The following is an 18,864-nucleotide window of genomic DNA, read 5'->3' on the forward strand; positions in this document are numbered from 1 at the left end:
TGCTCCCTTCACTGGGAACTGGTTTTCCAAACAAGGAAAAGAGAAAGTTCAGTGCAGGCATCATTAACAGGGTGAGAACTGAGTGAAAGGAGAGCGAGGCAGATGGTGCCAGAAGGGAGGTCTGGAGTTTCCCAAGGTCAGGCCTGGTGGCTGGTCAGAGTTTCTCCTGGCACAGTGTGAGTGGTCAGCACTGCCAGGAGAGGCACTGTGTCCAGGGGGAGGGGATGGGATCTCATTGAGCAAAAACTTCAGGAGGAGGGGGTGGGTGGGATGAGACCTGTTCAGCAGGTGGGAGACAGAGCACACAGCGGCTGTCGAGCCCAAACAGGCAATAATTCTGTGATAAAATCTTGGGACATTATTTACCATGCTGGTCCCTTTCTTCAAACACCAATGTTTGAGCATGAGGGTGTCCAGCCCAGCTCAGAAGCTGTAATCCTGTCCCTGAAACCATCTCAGATCTTCCTCATTTGTATATTCAAGCTGATGGGTGCCTGCTGCAGCCATAAAGAGGCTGATACTGTTTTGAATATCTTATTTGTTTTCCAGAGGCCATCTGGCTGCATTTCTTCATTGTTTGAGAAAGCAGTGACACTGTCAGTGCTGCATTACCCAAAAAATGCCCTGTGCTGGGAGAGTGAGTGACTGGAGAGGCAGAAAAGGGACGTGTGAGCACTCAGCAGTCGCAGCTGCGCATCAGGGCTGTGCATGACTCTGTGAGATCTCTCAGCATCTCCCTGAGAGGAGCAAACTCACTGCTCAGGACCCCAGGAGCCAGCCAGCAGCTCCTGTGCCATGTCATCAGCTCCTGTGCCATGTCATCAGCTCCTGTGCCATGTCACGGGCTGGCCAGGCACCCCCCAGCTTGTGCAGCTCAGGGTTTCAGCTCTGGGTGTCCCACCCAGTGCAAGCAGACTGGGATGGCTGCTGGGATCCACAGATCTGCTCCCAAGGGAGCAGTGAGGGAGCTCAGTGCCAGGCAGGATCAGGCCAAGGTGATCAGACTCCAGTGCCTGGCAAGAGTTGAGGAAAGGCCAGCCCTCACACAGGTTTGGACTTGTCAGAGGGTGATTCCCTGGTTGCCTTGCTTTTGCTGTCTGGAGGCAGGGACACCACCCAGCCTTGGGGACACAAACCCACAGCGTGTTTTGGTGTCATTCAGGAACCTGCAGCCACAAAACTGCTCAAACTTTTAAATTTGCAGCCTCAACCCAGCCCCTTGTCACGCTCAGAGCAGCCCCGAGCTCAGCCCTGCCTGGCCGTGCAGGCTGCCTGCCATCTGGCACGAGCAGGGCCAAGGAGAGTTAAATAAATGTTAAATACACACTAATGCCATGTGACACCAGCAAAAGGCAGTGAGTTCAAGCTGCAAGAGTCTGCTTATGTAAACAGCATCCTGAAATTAATATTTACCTTTTAAAACAAACAGATATTTGGGGTGTTTCACAGCCTTTCTGCCTAGCAGATGCCAAGAACAACAGCTTGGTACTGCAGGGAATTGGCTTGACAGCTCAGGGGACAGTAAACTCCCCACCAGTCTCCAGACTGCGAGGTCAGAGCCAGTCCCTCTCTTTTCAGGCAGATAAATTCGCACAAGTGCCAGATTAATCTTTGCTCAGGGGCTGCGACCTCTAATGAGGAGCAGGAGCCACCCCGAGTCGCAGGCGGGGAGCGGGATTGCAGCGGCAGATGGGCTGGGGACGGAGGTTTGGGGATGCTCAGAGCAGTCCCTGGTCCACAGGGGCCCTGGGCAGGCAGAAGGGCAGTCCCGTGGTGCTCCTCGGGTGGCAGCATCGCCACCAGCCTGGCCGCTGTGCTCCCCTTCCAGCCGGACCTGCAGCTGCGGGGAAATCCCATTGTTTCCCTAAGGAGCGATGGCTTTGGAAATCACCACCACAGCCCCTGCCAGAGCACAGCCAGGCTTGGGGACGTCTGGGGCTTCTGCTGCTCCTCCATTGTGGCCATGCCCATCCTCATGTGAGCACCCAGCAGTTTATGGGGTTTGCTAGGTTATTTTAAAACATTTTTTACCATTTTCCAGCAACAGGATGTGAGCGGCCACAGCCACAAAGCAAAGTCATCTGCCACTGTGGAGGTGTGTGGCAGTAAATAGCAAATGAGTAGAGGCTGGGGTAGGAGCCTGATTTTGGGTTTAATAGGATATTTTCTGTAGATGTCTGAAGCAGAAGGAATCTTTGATGCATTTTGCAGCTCATGACTTCTACCATCATTCCCTGTTGGATTTTATTTGAGCCCTCTGCTCCTAACACACCTTCATCCCATGGTACTTCCATCCTCCTCCTCCCAGCTCAGGCTGATTCTTCCCTCTTGGCTAAGGTTCTGATCCCCTCACAATCCTGCCTCTGCCTCTGGGTGCACTTTTCCCAGAGGATTTTGGGGTGGTGTGGCTGTGCAGGGTCCATGCTCACAGCCACCATGTGCCTGTCCTGGTGCTCAGCTGGCTCCTGCTTTGGATTTTCAACTCCCTCCAGCAGATTCTTGGTGAATTTTCAACCTCCCATGGAAGGGGAGAAAGGAGACATGGGATACTGATGGGCCAGGGATGCACAGGGCTCGGAGCAGAGCTGGGAATCCCAAATCCATGCCTCCAGGAGCACATAGATCCCACAGATATTGCACCCTGTGTGAGGGGACATGGGACAGCCGCTGTGGGATGACAAAGTGACAGCACTTCTGGGGGTTGTTACCTGCCAGGCAGGGCAAAGCAAACCCAGCGACAGTGCGTGGGTGGGAGGATGTGGGCAGGCTCTGTCACCCCTGTAAAGCAAAAACCAGCAACGACACCAGCCTGGCTGCCATGGGGCCCTGCCACGGGCACAGGGGTGATGGAGGCTGATCAAACAGATGACACCCCAAAAGTGACAGCAAGGCAAGCTGAGCTCACTAAACCACATGAAGTTTAGGGTGCCAGGGAGGGGCTGCACCCAGCCTGGGGTGTTCAGCCTTTCCAGAGTGGCTGTGCTGGAAAAACGAGTGTGTTTGTGTTCGTGTTGAATACCTCTTTCTTTTGAAACCTAATCCTCTTTGCATTGGAACTGCTGACAGTGCTTGTCAGGGCTTGCAGGGGCGGTGATTTAAGAGGTGATAGCAGCGCTAAGGAACCCGTCAGCCCCGCCGGTGTCACACGGGAGCTGCGGCTCAGCGCTGGGCAGCGGGGATGGCGATGCCACCAAGGCGCTGTGACAGCCCCACCCCGGCAGGACCGGCCCTGGCTGCTCCCCGACTTCTGTCCCAGTTTAGGGAAAACTTGGGAGAAAGCCTCCAAAGGGGCCCCTCCAGAAAGCAAACCCACACAGCCCCTGCCCACAGCCGGTTTGGGAAGGATTCCTTGGAGAGAAGTGGAAAGAACCTGTTTATTTAACAGGCACAGCACCCCCAGCACACAAAATGAACAATACCGGGTGACACCACTCTGTCACTGCTCTGACAAAGGTGACAAATTCAGAAAGTCTCTCTGGGGTGGTCGCTCTGTTCTCAGTCCCTCCTGTGCTGGGGCAGCTGCTGCAGCCACAAGGTGCAAACTCTCGGTGTTTCCAGGTCCCAGTCTGGAGCAGGTTTGAGTGGTTCCAAAAAAGGGAAAAGAAAAACAGTCCAGGAAAATTCGGACTGCTCAGCTAAACTAACTAATGAGCAGGGGCAAAAAGCAAGAGCAAAGCAAGAGCAAAGCAAGAGCAAAGCAGGAGCAAAGCAAAAAACAAAAGCAAAAAGCAAAAGCAGCACCATGTACTGCCCTGTCTGTGTCCCACCAGCCATGGGGGAGCGGCTGATAACAAAACCAAAACAAAACTTCATCCTTCAGAGCCAGTCGTGAAGGCACAGAACATGATATCCAGCATGAACAGAACACACAAATGGGGATACAAGCATCACATCATCACCCTAGGACACCTTCCTACAATCAGCTCCCTTTGCTGATGAAGTCAGCTAAAGTTGAGCTGGAAAAAGAGGGGGAATTTTTCTACTGAGTGACAACTTCAGGCTAAATCTGGGAGGATGTGATCAGGTCGCTGGCAGTCTGTGGGGACATGGGGACAGGACACCATGGGTGGGTCTGGGGAATGCCATCAGCCCTCCTGCTTCTCAGGTCCAGCTCCAAAAGGGGGTGTCCAAAACACTCCTGTGTCTGCACCACACCTCAGCACCCCTTTACAAATAAATTAAAACTCAATTATGATGTTTGGTGCATGGTAATGGGGTGTCAATTTTCCCTAAGTAGTGGCTGATATATAAAAACCAGACCTGTAATCTCTGCTATTAAAATGAATGGGTAAGTTGCATTTTACATGAAAGTCTAAAAATCAAGGTTGCTAATAAGCAGATTCAAATAATCCTCTCTGAACTGGAAAAAACAAATACTGGAGTTTTGAGGAGGAGCCATGCCCCATATAAACAGGATGTTTTCAGAACTGGCAGGGAGCAGGACTCCATATTTCTTCAGGGAATTATCCACAGAGCTTGGTTATAGGTGATGAATTAGAAGAAGGTTTTCTGCCTGCTGATTTTGACCATGAACTTCAGTTACTTTGCCCTGCCTGTGTCCAGCTTCACCAAGGGTTTTGCGTGAGGATTTCAGCACCCTGGGGTTTCCAAGGAATAATTTTATACTATGAAGAATAATATAAAAGAAACCTTTATCTATAAGAATATAAAACATTTAAATATGAATATATAATGTTTATAATATAATATATAATATCTATGTAGAATATAGATATAGATATAGATCTATAGATAGATATAGATATAGATATAGATATAGATATAGATATAGATATATATGAGAGATTTAATTTCTTATCCAAACCAAACCAGAGAGCAGCAATTCTGTTACAGGTAGGGAGGGCTGAAAAGGATGGAGCCGAGGGAGGGGTTTAGCTGAGGGTGATGTGTTGGATATGATCCCCCCAGGCTGTTCCCTTGCACCTCCAGCACCTCTGCCCAGCCTTCCCTGTGCCCCCAGGCCCAGGAGGGCCCAGGGCAGCTGCTGTCCTGGCTGGGGGTTCCCTGAGCACCTGCAGTCTCTCTGTGCAGCCAGAAGGAGCAGTGGGAGCGTTTCCAGGCTGTGGAGATGCCCTGCAGAGGGGCATGGCAGCTCGGGGATGCTCTGCCCAGCGCTTGGCACGTGCCCTGGCCGCAGCTCCAGGCCTGGCCTCCTTCCCATGGAGATGGCTTTCCTAGAAAGCTCTGCCTGCTGCCGTGCCCTGGCCCCCTCTCCAGAGATGCCATCAGCCTGAAGGCGAGCAGGACGAGGCCCAGCAGTGCCAGGATCCTTCCATCCCTGCCCAGGGGCTGATGATCCCAAAATAAGACCTGCTGGACCGCCCAGCTGTGCTTGGGTTTGAGTGTGGATGGACACGTGGGTGTGCCAGTCCTGCCAGGCAACATCACCTGGCACTGCCAACGGGCTTCAGGTGATGAGGAAATATGCACAACGCAGTTTGGTTATCACTTCTTTTTTAATAGCTTTTGGGGCAAAAAATAATCCTTTTTTAACAGCTTTTAGGGTAAAAAATATAATCCAGGACCACTCAGGAATTAACAATAGTTGTAATATCTGAGCCTTGAAGGCAGTTTTCTCTCCCAGCCTTCTCTCCCAGCCTTCTCCTGCCCTAGGTTCTCTGGGCTGGGGCTCGCTGCCCTAGGCTGCTGGGCCATGTGGCACAGGGTGGCTTCAGCTGGAGCAAGGGGACATTCCAGCTGGGCAATGTCCTGTGTCAATTTGGATGGAAGTTCGTTTTGGAAAAGAGGAGCGAACAAGTGTGTGACATTTTCGTTCCAAACACAGGCTTCGCTTTATGTGCTCAACCGTGGAGTTGGAAATCAGCAGAAATTGAAATAATGAATTTCACTGTTACTGACTTTAAAAAAAAAAAAATCCATTAACTGGCAAATTCTGAAATGTCATGATTTTTCCGGCTGTTCAGCACAAAAACCAATCTGGAAGTGTCAGTATCCGAGCCCCCAGCAGCCCTGTGGTCCTGACTGGCTCCAGAGGCTCTGGTGGATCCTGTTGGGTCCTTTTTGCTTTGCAGGGAGGCCCCTTGGCTGCACCCCACTCTTTAGCAGAAGGACATCAGCCTTGCTGCCGTGTCCCAGTGGCACCTGGGGCTCTGCCCATGGCATCAGGAGGGCGAGGGGGTGGTTTTGGGAGTCCTGGCTGGACCACCCTGGTGGATCAGCCATGCAGTACCTGCCCCAGGATTGTGCCTTTCCCGGCCAGAGCCGGACCCAGGGGCAGCCCAGGGTGCCCTGGGAGCAGGCAGCTCCACCCGGGAGTGGTGGGGAGCACAAAGCCCATATCAGCAATGATTTCCTGACAAACAGTGCGGCTCATTGTCTGTTCTCATTTATAAACTGCTCCACACCAGCCATCTGATATCCATTATTACAATTACAAACAACCCACAGTAACTCTCCAGCTGGTCAGCTCCATCCTAACAGCACTGCAGCCATTCAAGGATGCCATATGGTACCAGAGTTTCCAAAGCAGCATTGTCAATCAGCCTTATTAATTTCTGAGTTCATTTCTTTTCCTTTTAGGGATATATTTTTTCCTTTCTTTCTATATAAGACAGAGACACTTCTCTGGCCTCAATTTGGAATATGCAGCTTGACAGAATAATTGAAACATCTACATCTCTGAGGCAGCTGGCAGGGAAAGGATGAGCCTGAACTCTGTGAGCAGCCCCCCGAGTACTGGTGCTCATGCAAGACCTCCAAGTGTCTCTTCCCATCTATACCCCAGTGCGTGCCACGAGAATATTAAAAACCCATTAGATCCGGAGTGCCGGACATGGCTGGCTCTTTACTGCAGATGGAGGGTTGCTAATGGCCATTTCCCTTCGATCTCTGAGTCTCCTTTGAGCTATATTTATTTTTTCCCCAACATTTTGGAGCCTACGGGTGGTGTCATTGGAGATGCTGCGATGCTGCCAGCTCTGCTCGTGCCCATCCTGCGGTGAGCAGGAGCTTGGGAGAATCCCAAGGTGATTCCCAGCTGGATGGACTCTTCCTTGGAGGTGATTTCTGGATGATTTCTGGTGATTTTGTGCCTGGCCACTTCCATGTGGCACCACTGCATGTTGTATCTGTCACAGCGTCACTGTGCACGGCGCTGAGGGAAAGGGCTGTGCTGGATGTGCCATTCCCAGCCCTGCAAACACATCCAGGCACTGCACCACAGCCATTGGCTGCAGGGACTGCTGGGCTTTACTTTTTGCTTTGCTTTTGTGTTTTTAAGCAAAATCAGCCATCACCCAGAGAGGATTTCTTTCCTCGCTCGAGGCAGCAGGATTTTGTGGCTCTGAAGTGCTCAGCTCCAGCTAAAGCTCAGCACCTGAGCTCCAGCAGGATTTTCCTTCCCTGAGGGTGGGATAGAGGTGATGGGGTGAGTGGAGGTCACCTTTCAGGACGAGCCATGAGCACCCTCAAAGTGTTCCTGTGAAAATATCTCTGCACACTTTCATGGTTTTTGTCTCCCCAGCTGGAGCAAAATCTTCCTGTTGGGATGTGGGTGCCTCCAGCAGCACCCCAAACATGCTGGGCTGTGGGTCCCTAATGCAGGATTTCACTCCTGGCACTGGGACATCACCAGGGAAGAGGAATCAGGCTGAGAAGAGAGAGGAAGGTCCAGCAGCTCCTTGCACTGTGGCGGGTGAGAGCAGCAGGTTTTGGGGCTGTGCATTATGCAGATCATGGGGGATTATGCAAAATCTCTTTGTTCATCCTCCCTGTCAAGGGCAAAGAGCTCTGTGGGGCCAGGACAGTTTGGGGGGGACATCTGCAGCACAGATGGTGACACTGGGGCTCCAGCCACCGGAGGAGGACATCCCCTGACTCCCTGTCCCAAAGTTTCCTCATTGCTGTTAGCTCTTGGGAGCCCAGCGAGGATCCAGCAGCAAGCCAGAGCTCAGGCCAGCTGTGCCAGGGGCTCTGCTCCCTCCCAGAGCTGTGGGCAGTGGCCACCTGCAGAGGGGAGCACAGGGAATGTGGTGTCAGGTCTCAGCAGCATCCTCAATGAGAGCTGTGACAGTGCAGCATCACCACTGCAGTGCCTTCACCCAGGGGCAGTGCAGGCTATGGTGCTCCTCCTACCTGTGCTTGCTCTTAGGGTGGGCTGGGAGCCCCTGTGACACAGCCATCACTGCTGTGACACATCCCTTACTGCCATCCTTTTTGTCTGATGCAGTGCACACACTTTGAAGGGTACACTGAATGAGGTGGATTGTTTGATTTATCTGTGATAACAAAATAACTTTTTTCTTGCTGTTTCACACTTCTTTGGCCCCCAGCACAGTCCCTGTTCCCACCTGGGTCTCTTCAGCCATGGTTTGGTGCTCAGCTCTCACTCCCATGGGGACACACAGGCAGGAGGTGCTGTCCCAGAGGGCAGGGGAGGTTGTGTCTGCATGGATGAATTCCCACCCCCAGCTGTGCCCTGATCTCACCTGATGCAGCTCGTGGTGCTGCTGATGGGACAGAAGCCTGAGGCCCTGCTGGTACCTGTGGTACCCACCTAGGCTGGGTTTTGGTGGAGTTTCCATCTGTTTTCTCCCTACCCTCAGGCTCTCTCCGGTGTGCAGGGGGAGGTTTCACAGCCCTGTTTACATGGACACTCTGTCAAAGTTCACTCTGCTGCCATTTCTCTGCTGCTTGGAGTTTGGCTCTGTCATTTCCCTGCATTTTCACCAGGACTGTACATCCCTGGTGCAGCCTTTGAGCCCAGCTCCCCTTCCTGGCCAGGTGTTGGAGCTCTCCAGGAGGGCTGGAAGGCTGTGGTTGGTTTTGATCCCCAGCAGCAATGGGCAGGACTCCTCTCCCCAGTCCCACCATCCAGGAGTGTTCCCCCTGAGCTCCTCTTTCCCTCTCAGCATCTCCCCACAGGACACACAGACCTCCTTTTCCTTGGAGTTTCTGAATTTGTGACAATTTTGCTTGATTTTCCCCTCTTTCCCCTCTGGCTCCCAGTGAACCACCCCATGCCTTCTGCAGAAGGCTCCTTGCCTGCTCTGAGTCTCTTTTGCCATGGCCATGGGGATGTTGGAGCCTCCTGGCCCAGCCCCTGTCCTGTCCCTCCTGCTAAAGTGGCACAGATGATTGTGTCCCTCACGATGTGACAGCCACACTTACAGAGCCTGGCCTTGGGCAGATCCATTGTTTCCTCAGATTCTCTGTGACCCTTGTCCAGAGGAATCCTTGTGCCACTTCCCACAGGCTGGGAATGCATTTGGAGAGCCTCTGGGATCCCCTGTGGGGCCATGTGGTGCCCTGTGAGTGTCCCAGAGCAGAGTGCCACTGCCCCAGGGCTGGCTTTTCCTTCTTCCCCATCCCTGATGCAATCCTGCAGTTATCCCTTTGCTCCCTGAAATGTGTCCAGTTGCTGAACTCCTTCTCTTTCATGACTCTGCCCAGCACTGAGGCTCCAGGATCCCCACTTGCTTTTGCTTGAAGATTGTTCGGGATATTTTTACCCCACAATTTTTTTTTTTTTTTTCCTGTGGGATTTTGCTGTTTTCTCAGCATTCTTCAATTATGATTTCACATACCTCCAGGATCTGACTCACTGCTGACACCACCTTTTCTGAGGATCTGAGGGAAAGCCAAGCCAACATGACTTACTGGTCTCATTCCTTGGTTCCTTCTGCTCTAGCCCTTCCTGACAAGGTTCCCTGTGTGCCAGTGCTTCCTTGGGACACCTCCCCATGAGCATGGAGCACTCCTTGGTTCATGCCCTGGGTCAGTCCTGCCATCACCTGTATCCCTTTCCAAAGGGACAGACTGGGCAGGGGATGCTCTCCACTATCACCCTTCCTGACTGTGATTGCAATTTATGCTCACATCAACAGAGGACAGAATATTTCCCTTTTTCTCCCCAGGCTCTTGAGGGGGTTAGAGAAAAAAAATCCACTCTGCCAGCTGCTCTGGCTGGAGCTTCCTGCACCAGGGATGGGGAGACAAGCGGGCAAGGGCATGATGCCAAGGTCAGCGTGTGCTCCAGTGCCTGCCCCATACCAGCTTTCCAAGAAATTCTGCAGCAGGAAAGAAAAAAAACCAAAAAAACAAAAAACAAAAAACCAACCTATTTTTTTCATTTGCTGCTGGAGCAAGGCCAGATTTTGCAGCAGAATATTTTTTGGTGAAAATGGAGCCATTGTCTTCTGGCCAGCACTTGTTGAATGGCCCCTGCCTGGGCACCACTGGGGATAGCAGAGCCAGGGCTGGGACATTGGGCAGAGGGGCAGCAGCCACTGCCTGTGGGCTTTGGGACAGAGCCTGGAGTGTCCCCTGTGAGGTGCCAGCAGAGGGGACTGGCCGCCTGTGCTGCGGGCTGCGATCACAAGTTCGCTTTGAAAACTCTCCAGTGCTTTGTTCTCCCCCTGATACAATCCATTTGGAGCAAATGCAGTCTCGGAGCATCTTGCCAAGCCCACAAGCTTTGGGGAGGGCGGCTGCTGCGAAGCATTAGCGGCAGATAAGAACCCCTCGGGGATGGCTGGCTGGGGAGGAGGGAGGGAAGGGCGGAGGGGGAGTCTCGCCTGCCTTGTCCTGGCCCGGGGACTTCTCTGAGAGGGCAGCCAGGGAATGCCAGCCCCTGCCTCGGCTCCTTCACCGAATCCACGCTGCCACTCTCCTGTTCCCTCACCTATTCTGCTGTTCCTTCATGCTGCATTCCTGACCCTGCTGCTCCTCACACCCCATCCCCGATAATCCCCTGCTTGCCGGGCACCCCGGGCACATCCCCCACTCCTCATGGGAGCTCATGCTGGACCCAACAAGGGACACAGGGATGTGGGTCGGTGGTTGGGGTTGGGATGGAGCCCCTGTGCTGGACCTGAGCCCCAAGGCTGGACTGGCCCCATCTGCAGTCACAGGTGTGCGGGAATTTTTGAAGCCCCTGGAGGCAAATTCCTCGTCCTGCCTTGTCCTGCCCGATCCGTGCAGACAGAGGAGGCTGGAGGGGCAGGAAGGGATGCCCGGGGTACCCTCAGGCAGGGGCAGAGGTGCAGCCAGGAATGTTCGCTGAGGTGCCAGGGGTGGGATAAGTCCCTGTGGGATGCAGTCTGTCCCCAGCCTGGGGACCTGGGGCGCTCGGTGACAGTTGAGGGGGTGGCAGCGGGGCAGGGCGAGGTTAACGCCGTTAGCAGCCGGGGCAGGGGTCTCCAACAGACGAGGCCTCGCCGGCCAGATGGGGAGGGAGACTCGTCTGCCGCTCGCCGGGGCCACAAAGGAGGCTCCCCTGGCAGCAGCTGGTCCCGAGGAAGAGGTTAAGGTGACACGTGTCAGGGCAAAGCCCGAGGGGCGCAGACGCGGCCAGGCCTTTGTGGGGGTCACCTCCCATCTGACGGGGAGCAGGTGGGGTGGGAGCCGCAGGGACCGGGCCCGGAGGGGCGGCGGGACGGCTCCCTCAGGGTCCTGCCGGGCAGTGGCATGGCCTGTGACAGCCATGCTCGCTCTGCCTTTGTGCTTATGCACATAATGAACCCTTCTTCCCCCCCTTTTTTGGTCCCAGCAAGAATGGCAATGGAGATGCTGATGGGGGTAATTGCATGGAACTGGGACAAGACAGGGGACAGTGGGAGGGTCAAAGGTTTGATAGCCAGGACAGGGGCTGGCTGGGCATCCTCACAGTCTGATGGACAGTGGGATGGGTGTCCATCCTCCTGTTTGTGTCAATGCTCCCCAGTTTTGTACAAACCACAGGCAATACTTCATCCCTGTGGGCACTGCTGGCCCCAGGACCCACTCTGGAGGCCAGGAACCAGCCAGGGGTCAGGGCTCACCCCCTGCCACAGCTCAGCCCCAGGCCCCTCGGCTCCCCCTCACCACGAGGCTAATTTCAATTATCTCCTGCAGGCCATATGAATTCTATTAATATCAAAGTAATGAGGTAGTTACTGCGATTGGGAGGAACGGCTGGGGAATTGCTCGGGATAGGGTTTCGCCAGCCAAGAGGGGAAATTAAAACCTCCCTTTGGAGAGGAGCAAAGGGCTGGAGCAGAGGTGAGAGGGGGCCAGCCTGGGGCAGGGGGGATGGTCACGGGTGTCCTTCCCCTGGGGGGGTCACTGGGGGTCACCCCTGCCATCCCCTCATGCCAGGGGACTCCTCTGGAGATGCCATGAGCTGATGGGGAGCTCACAGCAGGGTTGATGCCCCTCCATTCCCCTTTCTGCAGCCCCTCCAGGCCCTGCAAAACCCCCCTAAGGATTGTACCCTGGAATACAGAGGTATCCCCTTGCTCAGCCTTCCTGGAGCCTTGTAGGTTTGAGCTGCTGCCCTGGTGTTTGATTGAGGGTGCCCCACAAAGCAGCACTGAAATGGGCAGTGTGTCCCCAGGGCATGGGACAGTGCTGGGCTCCCTTGAGGCATGTGGGGTCCAGCAACTCAGGAGAGGATGGGGAGTGATCACAGACCCTTCCTGGCATCCATATCCAAGGAACTGAGGCTTTTCCAGGTCCATCACCTTTCCCTCACCATGAAAAAGATCTGGTAAAGCTGCCAGCACTGCTCTCCTGGTCAGCCCTGAGCTCACTTGAGAGACCTGGGAAGACCACGAGGAAGGGGAAAATAGCAGGGAGGGAAGGGGAAATATCAGGAACCATATATGTATGTGTACATCCTCCTGTAAAACAAGTTCCAGCTACTTGTCAGGCTGGAAAAGAGCTTTTTATGGGGCAGTGGATGGGCTCCTCCTGCATCCCCCTCAGCTGCAGGGTGCCTGGGGACACGAGCAGAGCCTGATCCCAGCTGCAGCAGGGACCCAGCCAGGAACTGGGGACACGGGGAGTGCACGAGGCTGAGCCGGGGGAGAGTGAATATTTAAAGATAAAAATAGCTCTTGTTGTGGAGCAGGGGCGTCACACACGCCTGCCAAGCTGGGAGGGAGCAGGAGGTGCCTCCCAAGTGTTTAGGAGAGGAATTGGGTGAGGAAGGGGAGGGTGGGTTGAGAGGAGGTGGGGTTTGTGCCCTGGGTGCTGAGCAGAAAGTCAGGGCATGTGGGAGGATCCTGTTGGACACCGCCCCCCAAAAACGGCGCTGGGGCCGACCCACAGCCCAAAATAACTGAGAGCAGTGAGGAGAGGTGAGGATTCCTCCCCAGTACCCTCTTAGCCCAGATAAAGAGGGAATATTGGTACAACGGCAGTACTGAGACACAGGACACGGTTTCCCAGAGAAGATGTGGATGCCGCAGAGTTGGGACATCAGGGCCAGCTTGGCTGGGGCTTCCAGCAGCCTGGTTTAGCAGAAGTGTGTCCCTGCTATGGCAGGGGGTTGGATTAGATGGTTTTTAAGGTCCCTTCCACCCCAAACCAGTCTGTGACTCTCAAAGCCAGCAGGCTGAGCGGGCAGCGTGTCCCCTGCCCCCCGTGTGGCACCAAGTGGTGACATGGCCAGAGGGTCACCCTGTCCCCTCCCTCTGCTTGTGCCACCAGTTCTGCAGCAGCCGCAGACGCTACGGTTCGTGAGCTGAGCCTGGGGGGTTCTCAGCTGGTGGCAAAGTCCCCGGATCCCCGCAGGGCTTTGTCCCTCGGCAGGCAGCGCCCAGCCGGACGGTGGGGTGGGGACAGAAGGTGCCCGGGGGTCCCCGGCCACCCGCAGCCCGCGGCAGCGCCGGTGGCTGCACAGCGGCTCTTTGCTGGCATCTGCTGACAGCGGGAGATCCTGCAGCTCTTCCCAGGGAGCGACGCTGAATCTCGGCCCGGGGACGGCCCCGGCCCCGCTCCTGGGAAGGAGAAGGTCCCTGGAGCGTGGGGCTGTAACCCAGCACCTGCCAGGAGCGCCCCGCGGGGATGGGGCCTTGCAGAGAAGGTGCAGCCGCACTGAAGGATGCACTTAACTCAAAACCCTGATGCTGAAGGTGGCTTTCCAGCTAGAAATGGAGAAACGTCCCTCAGGCTTCAAACACAGCCTTTTCCTGGGATAGAAGTCTCTTCCATCCCTCCCGTGCCTCTCTTATGGGCTTAGCACAGGAAGCTCTTCCTGCAATGTCCTCTGAGTCAGGGAATGAAATCACATCCATCAAGGTCTCCTTGTGCCCCAGACAACAGACAACCTCTTGGAATAATAAATCATAGAATGGTTTGGGTTGGAAGGGACCTTAAAATTCACTCAGTTCAACCCCCCTGCCATGGGCAGGGACACCTTCCACCAGACCAGGCTGCTCTAAGCCCCATCCAAGCTGGCCTTGCACACTTCTGAGCATGGGGTGTCCACAGCCTTGGTGGTGTCACATTGACAGGCCATCAGAGAGAGGTGGCAGCAGCAGAGAGAGGTGACATTTATCAAAGCTCTACCTGTCGAGTTATAAAAACCCCAGGAGAGCTGCAGAATCCAGATTCATGGGCAGTGTATCTGACCAACTCTGCAGTGCAAGAGGTGCTTATTCCCAGTGCCAGGCAGGAAGGAAACAGCATTTTCATTTGCAAGTTGTGAATTAAACCAAAAAATGGCCCGGTCAAACTGCAAACATGATGGTGGATTTTACATTCTGCAGCTCATGTGCTGATTTTATTAATAATTTATGTCCATTATCTGATTGACACCCCAGCTACTGATACCACTTGGTATTAAGAGCATCAGGGAGCCAAAGCTGCAGGGGTAGTGACTGGGTGTTAATGTGCAACAACTTTTGCCTTTCTGAAATCATTTTAGCTTCTGGGTGCTGCTTTTTCCTATGCAGTCTCTTGTTCCTTGATTGATTAAATGATCCTGCCCTGATAACATAGGAGCTGCCATGCAGTGGCATAAGCATTTTGCCACTGTGAAAGCCCAGCTGATTGTGGTTATCTTACAGGAATACATAAGGGAAGAGCCTGCATGAGATGGAAGAAACTTTGTACGGACTAATTATGCCCCAAAGCAGACAGAAACACTCTAAAGGACTTGGAGATCCCAGTGATTCTAAAGTCAGGTACTTTAGAATCACATTTTTTTTCTATGTTTTCTGCATAGTGATGGATGAACCCATCTGTTAAGTACATATTGCATATCTAAATCTGTTAATATCAAGACTAAAATCTATCTAGATAATAAAAGCTATTTCCCTTCCATCCCTTGCAGGGTTTCAAGAGTCTCAGTCCTGCAGGGCAGGGTTGGTATCATCCCCTTCCATGAATTCCTGGAACACTGAGCTCAGCAGCCCTTCCCTGGTGCTGAGGGCTAAGAATTGTCAGGGTATCCAGCGGCCTGAGATGCTGCCTGGATCCCCACAGTTTGGGAATGTTGTGCCAGAGACTGAACTTGAGCTCTTCAAGTCTTTTCTTTTCTTCAGAAGGGATTAATTCAATTAACACAAGTAACAAACCAGCTCACAGCACTCCAAAAATAGACTGGTGGGCTTTGACACAGCTCCTGGCTATGCCAAGAAATGGGACTAATAATAGCTGCTCAACGGCAGGGTTCAGGGGGCTGGAGAGAATAGGCAGAGAAAATGCCAGGATGGCTGAAACCTGCCATGAAATCAGCTGGGGAAGTGTGGAATCCCACAATGGTCTGGATTGGAAGGAATCTTAAATTTCATCTCATCCCATCCCACCCCCTGCCATGGGCAGGGACACTTTCCTCTATCCCAGGGTGCTCCAAGCCTCATCCAACATGGCCTTGGACACTTCCAGGGATCCAGGTGCAGCCCCAGCTTCTCTGGGCACCCTGTGCCAGGGCCTCAGCACTCTCTGCAGGATCCCAACAGCCACGGAGGAAGCTCTGCTGGAGGGGATGGCTCAGAGTGGGGGGCACAGAGCCCATCACTGCCACACTGCCAGCTCCTGCTCCTGGGGACCGTTTGGAGGATAATGGAGCCAAGAGATGCTTTTTCCAGCTAAAAAGCAGCAATTTCCCTCAGGGCCAAGGTCAGGGCCCTGGCAGCACCCCCAGTCCTGCACCTCAGCCTCCTGCACTCCCCAGCCCCTTTCCCTCCCACTGCTCCTGCTGCCAGGAGAAATTCCCAGCTGGGCTTTTGTCACCGACGCACGCGTGTTTCTGCGGGAAGTTTCTATTTCTGTGAATAGCAATTTTTCAAGCAACTCCTCCCCCGCCTGCTCGCTTTCACAGGAGCCCTGACGAACGCCGCTGGCATGCCTGGAAGCTGCGGCTCACTCACTCACTGCTGCGGGCCAGCCCCGGCCGGAGCCTCCGCCCTCCCATCCCAGCCCAGCGCCTGTCCTGCAGCTCCACGGCACGGAATTGTCCTCGTGGTGTCTTGGGAGGCTCCAATCGAGCTGGGACCACTCCATGTGCTGGGCTCCCGGTGCTCACCGTGTGCCCTGGGACAGGAAAGGGATAAAAAGAAGTGGGGAAGCCTGGGGGAGACAAGCCTGCAGGAAAACCCCAAAAGAGCAGCACCTCTGCTTGGGGGACACTGAGACCTCCAAGAACATCCTGGCATGTCCCAGTTTCTCAGCCACAGCTCCTGCCAGGCCCAGCTGTGCAGAGGAGCCAGCAAATGGTTCCTGTGTTTGATTAAACCTGGAGCCAAGCCCCCAGTCCTTCACCAGTCTGTCAGCCCGATTTGTCCCCTCCTGATGGACTCCCTGCTCAGGGTGAGCCTCCCAGTTTGGGACCAAGGTCTTAAGGGCACTTTGGATTCCCTGTTTCCATTAGAAGACACCACCTGCAGTACTTGCCTGGGGTCTCTATTCCACTTAAGTTGTCATAGGAATATTAATTGCTGCATCATAGGAATATTAATTGCTGAAGCAGGGCAGAAGTGGTGGCTGGGGATGTGCTCTCTCTCTGCTGGGGTCACTGAGACTCAGCCTCGCTGCACTCACAGGGTGAGGCTGTTTTCCCAAAGGAGGTGAAGTCAGAGTGCTGTGACCTGGATCCAAGGACCATGGTGCTTTCTCCATCCCAGCAGCAGCACAGGGAAAGGTTGGAACCATCTGGATGGCTTCCATGCATCTAGGCCATGCTTATCAGCATCCGTGCCTCGGGGCACAGAGTGAGAAATGAAAGGGAACAACCCAAACAGAGCACTGAGTTCTGCTGCACTGAGAGAGATATTTAGTGATCCCACTGCTGGCTCAGATGGGAATGGGCCCTTAGAGGCTGAAATTATCAAAAGCAGCTCTTGGGAATGAAAAAAAGCTGGACAAATTGCTGATTGCAGCTCCCTAGCTGGAAAATAAAGTGAGTGCTCCCAGGGCATGTGGCTCAGGGGGAATGAGCTCTGTGTGCACTTGGGGACTGAAAGACCAAATTCCCCTTGCTGTTCCCAAACCAAGAAGCACTGGCAGCCAGAATGGGGTTGGACAGGGGGTGGGATCAGAGGGAAATACCCTTGGGGTGATGTAGAAGTGCTTGCCACAGTGAGCAGCACCGTACTGCAAAGGCAAAGTGTCACTTAAACCCCGGACATTTTAGCAAAGAGAAAATCAGGGATATGTAAAGCGCCTGTTTTGTAAAGAAGTAACCTTCAGGATTTCCTCTGCTGCAACCTCAAGAAATTCCACAGCTGCTGCTGCGTGGGAGGGAGCCCAGGGAGCATTTTTCTCCTCTGTGTGAGGCTGATGCTCAGGGCTGGCCACAGCCCCTGGCCAGGGAGGGCTGTGCTGAGCAGCACATGCTGCAGCCCCCCTGCCTCAGGTGCCCAGAGCTTCTCTCCACCCCCTTCCACGCCAGCCAAAAATGTTACAGAATTCTTACAAATCCCTGTGCTTTCCAGAGGGGCTGAGACCTCAGTAGTCCTGTCCCAGAGGCTCCTGGAGCTGCTTGAAGCACTCTGCAAGGGGCAGAGGGGATGTGCCAAGAGTGGTTTGCTACTCCTGGAGGTATTTTCTACTCCTAATTAATGCAGTAAAAATGGGTATCTGCCAAGAAAGTAAAAATATTCTGGTTTTCAAGAACCAGGGCAAGTAAGGAAAAAGCAATGCAGACCCGTCTGAATGTCTGCAGACACCATCTCCCCCTGCCTGGCTCTTGTTTAACCCATTGGCACTCCTGGGAGGTTCCTGCCCTGGCTGTGGCTGCTGGGATGAGCCACAGCTCTGTGCCCAGCTCCCACTGCTCCTCCTGTGACAGCCCAGCACAGGGACACCCAAAATGTCCAGGGTCAGACTGGGGACAAGCAACTGTCCAGGCCCTGTGTCCCTCCCCATGCCAGTCCCAGGATGGGGTGGGAGCACTGGGAAGCACCAGGTTCTCCTGGTGCCCTGTGTCAGGCCAGAACAAAGAGCACTGGGGAGCTCTGGGGAGCACTGGGGAGCTCTGGGGAGCACTGGGGATCACTGGGGAGCACTGGGGAGCACTGGGGATCACTGGGGAGCTCTGGGGAGCACTGGGGAGCACTGGGGAGCACTGGGGAGCTCTGGGGAGCACTGAGGAGCACTGGGGAGCACTGGGGATCACTGAGGAGCACTGGGGAGCTCTGGGGAGCACTGGGGATCACTGAGGAGCATTGAGGAGCACTGGGGAGCATTGGGGAGCACTGGGGAGCACTGGGGATCACTGAGGAGCACTGGGGAGCACTGAGGAGCACTGAGGAGCTCTGGGGAGCTCTGGAGAGCAGTGTCCTTTCTCATGCCCCATCCCCAGATGGTGAGGGGAGAACCAGGCTTTTCCAGAGCCCCATCCCAGGATGGAGCACTGGAGCCTTGGTGTCCTGGTCTCTCCCCATGCTCCATCCAGGCCAGAGCCGTGTCTCTCCTGTTGCCCCATCCCAACAGGCTGGGGAGAAGGCTGGAATGGGAAGAGCTAAGGAGTGCTGGCCCCTCCAGGTGCCTGTCCTAGGATCAGTGGGGAGCCGTGTGTCCCTCCCTGTGCCCATCCCAGGGTGGAGAGGAGAGTTGTGTCCCTCGTGGGCAGGCGTGGGAAGCGCTGGGGAGCACCATGTCCCTCTGGAGCCCCTC

This window comes from Agelaius phoeniceus, chromosome 17 (genome assembly GCF_051311805.1).
Source record: "Agelaius phoeniceus isolate bAgePho1 chromosome 17, bAgePho1.hap1, whole genome shotgun sequence".
Classification (NCBI taxonomy): Eukaryota; Metazoa; Chordata; class Aves; order Passeriformes; family Icteridae; genus Agelaius; species Agelaius phoeniceus.